The sequence below is a fragment of the Nelumbo nucifera genome, chromosome 3, assembly GCF_055504915.1.
Source record: "Nelumbo nucifera cultivar China Antique chromosome 3, China Antique-T2T, whole genome shotgun sequence".
Classification (NCBI taxonomy): domain Eukaryota; kingdom Viridiplantae; phylum Streptophyta; class Magnoliopsida; order Proteales; family Nelumbonaceae; genus Nelumbo; species Nelumbo nucifera.
Window position 1 is genome coordinate 65,708,366 of NC_142651.1, and position 9,704 is coordinate 65,718,069.

Genomic DNA, 9,704 nt, shown 5'->3' on the forward strand with positions numbered 1-9,704 from the left:
TTATCTCTTTTAATTTCAAATACAACAAGAACCTACATCAATAAAAGACCCATGGTCAAGAAGAGCACATGTGGTTATGTAGACCCAATGCCCACTTCTATTAGATGTCAGTTAGAACAAAGGTGTATTGAATAAAAATTAAGTTGAGATAAAAATATGTTTAATAAGGCTGACATGCCATTCGGGGGTAGTTTGGTCAAAAAATTGCATCTATGGTAATGTGAACAATTTTTGTCAATTGTCAATGAACACTAACAGTGCTCTATGGTGATTTTGGGAAAATAAAATGTCACTAACATGGGGTTCTTTGGACATTTTGAAAAGTTGTGGTGAGTTTAAGAGAAATGCTGAAAAGTCATGTTAAGTTTTAGACAACTTCCCATAAAAGAATGACAGTAATGAGAAGGAATTATGACATTTTGTACCAAATTAAAAAATAAGGGTATTTTAATCAAGAATAGGATTCATTGAATGTTAATGGCAACTAATATTAGAAATATAAGACATAATGAGAAGCATTTGAATGAAGATAAAAATGATTGTTCAAATTATTATTTTTATAATTAAAAAGTGACAGAATTTAAAAATTGGTACATTTTATTTAAATACAAATTTACACTTTTAATAGATAGAGATTTAGTGCATAAGATTCTCAGAGTGCATTTGTCAGGTGTTGGGTTATTGGTGTGTCATTGTTGATGTTCTGGGTTTGACCTGATCGATATCTTAGAGTATCTTTCCGTTTTGTCCTCAGCAAGGTTTTTAAAATTGAACTAGACAACGAATCGGTTAGGGGTCCAGTTCCCGGATCGAATGTTCCCGGATCGAATGATCCAATTGTTCAAACTGAATGGATGGCCCGTTCTGACAAAAAAAGAAAAAAAATGACCAAAATCGTTGGCGGTTCAAATAGTTTGAACGATTCAACTGTCCGGGTTAACAGTTTACTGATCAAATCAACGATTTTTGGCAAAATAACAATTCTAGGGTAAAATGACTGACTAATTCCCGGTTTTTCTGGTCCAACTGTCCGGTCTGATTTTGAAAACCATGATCCTCAGAGCGGTTCACTGGTTGCCAAGAGTCCAGCGGGGGGGTTTTCCTGATTGTCATGAGCTATAAGCATTGAATTATAGTCGGGAAAAGAAATTATTATTATCATTGGATGTTAGTGGTTGCTTTGTAGATCATTAAACTGATTGTCAGCTTTACAGTTGTGGAATTGGGAAGGGGACACTATGACTAGTGCCCCACCATCAGTCCATCAAGTGAACTTCTCTGGTTGCGAATTTACCCGATCAAGGTGATATATTGATCTGTATTTTATCATGTTTTTTTCTTTCGCTGCGTCATCATCTTTGATTCTAACCATGGCCCATGGGGTAGCTCTGATTTTTATTTTAGTTTTGATAATGCAACTCTGATTTGCTTATTGAGTAAAAGTTACTGTTGTCTGTGTCCCAATGCACATTGTGTATTTGTTTGTGCTGGCTAGAGACAGTCTAGTTTTTATTCATCCTGAGATCAAAATGTTTTTTGTTTATACCCGAAGGATGCATAGAGCAAAGTCTGACTTTGCTCTTTAAGCCCGATCCATTTAATGAAACTTGGCTATGTTTGGTAATCACTGCTTGAAGAATGAGTTTTCAGCAAAAAAAATATTAATTTTTTAAGCTAAACTTTGAACCCGAAAGTCTTAGAATCATATAAATTTTCATCATTAATTGACATCTGTGAAATCCTGTCAAAATGTGCCTTTAATTTCGAAATCCAAATTATAAGCATTTGAATTATAAATTTATAAGGGAAAATCTATGATTACTGAAAGACATGATATTGGAAGTGCTTTGACCAATCAAATTATCAAAGCACTCCGTGAATTTTGATTAATACCACCTGATTGGTCATCTCTTTTACAATGCCAGTTGATTGGCTGTGAGTTTTTCTGATGTCATATCTTTCTGGTATCATAGTCGAACCCATATAGTGTATTAATAGATGGAGATAGATTTGGTGTAGATTCTCCCTCTCATTAAGGGTGGATACGAGCTGAGCCAAATATTAGATTATTTGAGCTTAACTTGGCAGAAAAGCATAAGACTTGAATTTGGTCTCAAGCTTGATTGAGTTACAAATATTAGCTTGAATTTGACTTGACTCAAAAGCTTATATGTTTGAGCTCAGCTCAGCTTGAACTTGAAAATGAGCCAAGTTTTAAATAAAAAATAAAAAATTATATATAAATTTAAAAATATTATATATATATATATATATGAGCCAAGTTACAAATATATACCATTTAAACCCTTACGAATAATATGTATTATATGCATCATTTTATATTCATATTATAACTATAATATAAAACATAAATACATATATATATATATATATATATATATATATATATATATATATATATATATATATAATATGTGTTTGTGTGTGTATGTATGTATATGTATGAAGTATCTTATACTTTACATGTCAATATATTTGGGGGCTGGGATAGACTTGAGTTCGGTGGGCCAGGCCTGAAGTATTAGGCCTTGGCTTGGCCCTAAAGCTTTTGGGCTAGGCAGGGTGGGGCTAGAAATGATCACACCCATTTTCTGTTGAGCAAAGTTGGTCCAAGTCCATAATTGAAGCATTACCCTAGTGAGAGTGGCCAAATTCTGAATTAATTTTTATTATTTTAAATGGATTTTAGTTACACCTCAAATTAATAAAAAATAACTTTATTGTTAATACGTATATTAATTACTAATTTAGTTTTTATTATTTTTATAATGTATAATTAAAATTAATTCTAAAACTTTATTAATGTAATTATTTTAAAAGGAATACAAATTAATAAATTAAATTTAAAATCTATAATTTTTATTAGTAAATTTTACTAGCTATTACTACTTCTATTATTTTAATTATTTTTAAATAAAATTTAAATTACTAAAAAGTAATTATAAAGAAAATATTAGTTGTTTTTTTTGGGAATGTGAGAATGTTTTGAAGAAAGGCTTAAAAAATAAGTGTTTTAGAAGGAAACATTAGATGGAGAGAGAGAGGGAGAGAGAGAGAGAGAGAGAGAGAGAGGAGTAAAAAAGTTAGATGGTGTTAAGAAATGTTTAGGAGATGGTGAGAGATAATTTAGGTGATGTTTTAGGAGAAAGGTTTAGATAATTGGAAAGGTGATCCAAGTATCCAACTGCTGCTCAAGACCTTAGGGCCAATATTCCCTTTACTCATGAGCCCAAGTGTGGACCATAACAAGATGTTCAACATTGATGCTGGTCAAGGCGATCAACTTCTCACTGGACAAACTCTAAAGCTAGCTATTAAGGCTGTCAATTCTAAAAGGTATCCTAAATTAGGTCAAAACTGAAGCAGTCTAGGACTGGCTGAAAGCAATGCTGAAGTGGAAATTTCATGTTGTCTAGTCTTAAGCCCATGTAAAATTTGGTCAAGTTTGGGCTACACCTTTCTCATATCGAACTGAAGGCAAAAGTTTAGTAGAAGAATCTAGCTAATAACCTATCTCACTATCTGCAAATCCACCTCTCTCTAGGTTGCAAGTTCAACCTGTATTGGGCTGAGACCAAACTGAATAGACCCAACTTCATCTTAGGTCAGGTTGTTTGACTACCAACTCGGCCTAATTGGTCTGAAAAATCCCAATCTACCCATTGGATTAGACTTGGATTGCTCTTTCATATACCCATCGACTCAAGCTGGTAGGGAGCTTCCTAATTGGGTCAAGGAGGGAGCTTCTCGGCACAGACCCACCTATTTCTGCCACCTAGAGGGATCCTGTGACCTTTGATGGATAGGGTTCCCACTGCATTGGCCAACTATTCACTTTTGCAGTCCACATGAGCCCTTTACCATCAATTTGAAAAACTCAACCTCATCTGGCTTGGACTCCGGCTCAGGCCCACTGAAAATTCAATAAAAGCCCAACAAAAGCCAACCCAATTATTCTAGTCACTATTCCTTTCTTTTTTCCTTCTAATTTTAAAGATGCCCATGAATAATTGAATAAATTCTTTTGCCAATCAGTCGCAAAAATTATTGCACAAATACAAATTCTTTTTATGTCTCAAAGGAACTTGCCAAAGTTTCTTTTGTCATTTATGAGATACATCCATTAGCTTAGTGGCCAGGATATTGGATAATTATTAAGAGAGGCAAAGTCCACTTGAACAAAGGGCCCCCTAAATCTCAGCTTCAGATGAAAATAAATTCCAAGCAATTTGAAGTTTGAACCAACAAGATTCTATTGTAATTGAAATGATTCTCTAATACAAAACCAAAATTGCCCTATTGATAGTTATTTGGAATTGTTTTATCTAGTTTTGATTTGTTTTAAAATTGCTTCTTAAAACAAAACACACAAGATATGTTTTACCATGCTGTCCAAAAGGTAGCATTTGAGCATAGCTACTTGCAAGAGCTATAGGAGACAACTAGGGTGGTGGCTCATTACGATGGATTCATTCACCTGCTCTACATCATCAACTTTCCACGTGGCAAGCCTAACATCTATTTGAAAATATGAAAAGAAGAAAACAGTACATATATAGGTCGTTATTGACTGAAACAGAGTTGAGCATAGTGGGGTATGAGACTGACCTAGACAAAGGCATCCTTTAAGGCTTCCTTTTCATCCTAGTTTGTTTGAAAAGATTCATTCAAGACAATTGTAGGGCTATCATTCACAAGAAAAAAGTCCGAAGCACTGATGTTTGTACCACCAAGTACTGAGCAATACAGGGGCATTATTCATGCATGTTGGACTCCTTGCTTTCTTAAGACCTAAATTGTCCCTTCTGATATAGTAGATGGTCTGGATTTTCCATTAAAGAACTCCCTCCTCAGCTCGTACAGACAAAGATGAATGCATTGCTCAACGTTTTAGAGTAAATCAAGTAAACAAAAGAAATAGAAACAAAGTTTATTAGTGTGTTTTGTTTAGTGCCAAGTTTTATTTATTTGTTTGATTAAGTAGGGGATCCACTAAATTGGCTACATGTTTAATCCCACAGTCCATCTCAGCCATACACAGAATTTATTGGTTACAACTATTCCTGTGTTGAAATTTTTTACTGTAATAAATAAATTACTCATGCAAGTTGTTTCGTTGGCTAGCAATTTTACTGTAATAAATAAATTACTGTGTTGAAATTTTTTACTGTAATAAATAAATTACTCATGCAATTTCAACGGAACTCAGATTCAGTCCTCACAAAACGGCGCTTACACCGTTCTCACAGCAACTGCCTATTGGGAAATATTTCCAATACACAGCTGCAAGTGTCTGGTGTTAACATCGTTTTGTAAGGATTGAATCCAATCCAATTTCCGATGTATGACTGCAATGTCTTGTGGATAGATGGATAAGGTTCTTGTAGGTAAGTGATTCTAAGTCATCCTAAGACAAATTATTCTCATCAGTAAAGGGTGGGGAAAGGGATCTGAAAACTGCTTTTGATCTTCTAACTAATGGCTCACTTGTAGTCCATGTCAATGCTTTCAAATCACTGTTGACCTAGCTGGTCGAACTGTTTGAACCGTCATCTAGCTAAGATTCTGGGTCCAGTTCAGTCAAGACCCGACAGACAGTCAAAAACTGTTGATTTGGTCAAGAACCGTTCAACCTGGCTGGTTCGATTTGGTGACTGAGTCGCGGGTTGCGCGTTTAATACATGTAAACTTTCAGATACCATAACTTTGCAATCCGATGTTCAATTGTGGTGACTTTTTTTTTTTTTTTAGATTTTGGGTAACTTATCAAGATCTATGCATCGCAAGGGGCCACAGGCACCTTGCCCCATTATTTTTTGTGAAGAAAACCCTTTTTAGCCTCAAATTACAATTTTTAATATATTTTATAAATAAAAAATTAAAAACTGAATTAGAAAACATAAATTAAATATAAAATAATACATATAGTATATCTAAAACATATTTATACATTATTCATTTTTAAAATACATATATATATATATGTATATGTGTATATACGGCACTGCCTGAATATGCTATAATTCTTACCAAGGATTTAAATCCAACTGCTTTTGATAAAATAAGATAGAAAAGATTATTGGGTAGAAAGTAAGAAAATAGTATTGGCGCACTTCTACCTAAAAAAGAACAAGAAAATTAAAAGAGAAAAAATTGATTTATTTATATTATGCAATGCCAACTTTTGCTTATTTATATATGGTTTTGGTCAAAGACAGTTCTTTCTTTTTCTTTGCAAGACTTAGCAATTATTGTCTTTTTGTTGAGCAATCCATGAGAAGATTAAGTTGTCTTCAAAGATTCCTGCACATGAGAACACAGTTTCCAACAACTCCATACAAAGATTGAACAACCCATCTCAAATTTATCTCTTTCTATACAAAAATAACAATAGTCTATTTATATAGAGAATTTTATAAATATAAGCTCTTCAGTGTTGCCCAAAATTTAAGAAACTAAAAATAATAATAAAGCAAAGAGCATACTCAACACTCAAGAAACAGCTCTTTTCAGTCAGACAAGTGGCTTTTTTCTTCTTCTTCTTCTATAAGTGGAGTAAGAACCAAGACTCGTTTCACACTTGAAAGAGAATGAATGATTCCCATATGCAGAAAGCCATGAATCATGGCCCTTTCATTAAGTTTTAGCTACTTGCATTTCATGCTTAGAAAGTATTGGGTAGACTTGTTTCTAACCGTTGCACATGCATTACATGGGACCCACCATTAAAAACTCACCAACAGTCAGAGATCTCTTTTACAAAACTTGACATGGATAGTCTTCCTACACCATTCATTTATTAAGGAGAGTGAAATCACTGACCCGACCCACCAACCAACCCGTCTTGTTTGACATAAATAATAAATCAACCCATTAATAATTGGGTGGAATCAGGGTTCAACTAACACGACTTCAATTGTTTTGTCCTTATCTACCCATTGCCACCCTTTGCATTCACCATGTTAGGCCATCTAAACCTTTGATGGGCATTTGTTTGGTAAGGCTGGTCTAGATTATTTAATGATTTTAATTAATAAAATAAGTATATAACGAAAAAGTTTAGGCCTTATTTGGTTCGTAGAAATAGGGATCTGGAATCGGAATTGGAATGGACTGTTCTGATTCCAACTGTTTGGTTGGGTGAAATTGAAATTCCATTCTCATTTCTGGTAAAATAGCATTTCTCCATTTGAGGGAATGGCTATTCTTTGCCCCTCCCAATAGAATGAAATTCCATTCCTATTGATTTTAATTCCTATTCCTATTCTTATTTGAACCAAATAATATATAGGAATAGACCCTTCCGATTCTGATTCCAACTACAAATCAAACGGACCCTTAGTATAATAAAATAGCTAGTCACCCAAACATGGCATTCAGCAGTTAAGTAGCTTACCTTGAATTGAATTACTTATTAAGAAATAGATAATTTAGTGATAAATCCAATCTGTGACCGGTTCATGGGTTTGGTCCATCTGGGTGAGAGCGATTTCCTCAGACGGAGACCCAATTTGAGGTCCTACACTCTAGACGGAGCCTATTAATTGCAATCCTCCAGGTGCCCATTTGGGAGGGAGTAGGGCTTTCATTCAGTGACTTCTGGTTTTGTTAGGTGGGTTCTACAAGTACAGCCTACAAGTTATGTTTGGTGAAAAATTTGAAAAATTTAAATTTATTTTCCTTCAACCAAAAAGTTTGCTTTATTTCATCCAAGTTACTTTAAAGTAATGTTTTAAAAAATAACTTAGAACCGGAACCGCTTTAGTCATTGTCAGTGGTTCGACTGTCCAGTCTAAACAGATGGCCCTTTGCAATTTATAAAATAAAAATATAATTAAAACAAAAAAAAAAAACGATCAATAACCACTATCACTAGGTCGAATGAATTGATGGTTCAATTGCTCATGTCAGCAGGTCACTGACCAAGTTAGTGGATTTTGGCAGAAGACCAGATCAGGAGTGAAATGAAACCGATTGCCTAGATGATTTTCAGGCCAAATGGTTCGACCATCCAGATCAATAACCATTTAAAAACCATATTTCAAAGTGACTCAGTGAAAGCAAGTCAAGCAAAGCTGAAGCCCTCTCAAAGGGGCCTTAAAAAAATATAAGTATGTGTTTGGTTCTGTTTATGTTTATTGAATAAATGTTTGTACTTTATTTGCTGGTAAAATCGAGAAATGCGATAATTACAACTGTTTATGACAACTATGTGCCACTAGGCGTCACGAAGCTCTACATCAGCATAATAGTGAAAAAAACACCTAGTCATTTATGAAAGCTTTAAAAAATAACTTTTACAAACGGGTGGCATACACATAAACCAAAGTTGATTTTTTTTGCATTTTTGATGCATGCAAAAGAGCAAGAAAGAAAAAATACTGAAGTAGTGCTTATTCGACACTCTCAATAAATATTTACTGAATAAACGTAAATGGAACCAAACACCCTCTGAATCGCCCCTTGACCCACCCTACACCCAATAGCTATTCTACATGGTTTCAATTATAAAATCATTTTTGACTTGGTAAAGAAGAGGCCCACCACTGGAGATCTTGGACATGATCCAATGGTTTCCACCAATTCCTCAACGCCCACTAAAAAGGAACGAAACCGCCACCTAGACCTTATTAAAAAAAAGGTTTTCTTCTTCCACTTCATCCTCTAAGTGAAATTGTCATTATCCCCCATTATAACAAGATAAGATAGGTTGAAATGGGGATGATCACTATCCCCATTGTACTCTTTTGATTTATTTAAGCTTTAAAGTGTTTAAGTGGGCTACCCAAAAACAAAAACAAGTGTTTAAATGGGGACAAACACAACTAGATGTTGGAATTTGACGAGTGTTCAGGCCTCTCTAAGGCCCCACACTCTTATTTATTTATTTTTCTATTTTTCTAGTTTTGCTATTTATGTTGTGATTCACCGACACTGTAGAGAGTGGCGTTTTGGAAAGGTGATTAGGGACCGTGAAAGGGAAACCAGGACTAGGAGGAACTGAGAAAGACGTGAGTCACGTGAAGGGTGTTCAGGTGGAACCATCTGTACGTACGGATTACAATCTGAGATGGCATCTCCACCGTTGATTTAGTGAGGTCCATTTCCATGTCAGAAAATAGTGTGGTCAATCACGTGATAGCGGCGAAGGCTAAGGATGTAATGTGTTGGCCAGGAATGTGGCGTCACGGGAGGTTGTTTCTCCATGTTGCTTGTCGTATACGGATTTTGTTCCCACCGATCCGTCATCAAAACGTGCTCACACAAGCATTTATCGAATTTACCTTTTCTTTCATCTGTTCACACTCCACTATTTGGACCCTAGTCTAGGGAATTGGTTAAGGAAGCTTGGGAATGCGAAGCCAATGGATCTAAAGCCATGCAATTCATTAAGAAAATGAAACAATCTACTTTACAGGTTCAAAGAGTGGAGTGTTGAGCATTTTGATAATATTCATAATGTTTGAAGGGTTAGAAATCAGGTTTGATATGGTCGAATTAGGTTTGGTGGTTAGCTGAATTTATAAAGATATTCTAACTTAATTCAGAAATCAATTTTTTGGTGACTTTGAAATCTGATATTTTGAGATCGATCTTGTATAGAATTAGATCAGATTTGAAAGTCAGATTAAAATTGATTATATTTAATATTGAGACCATAAAACATAGCTATCAAAGTGGTA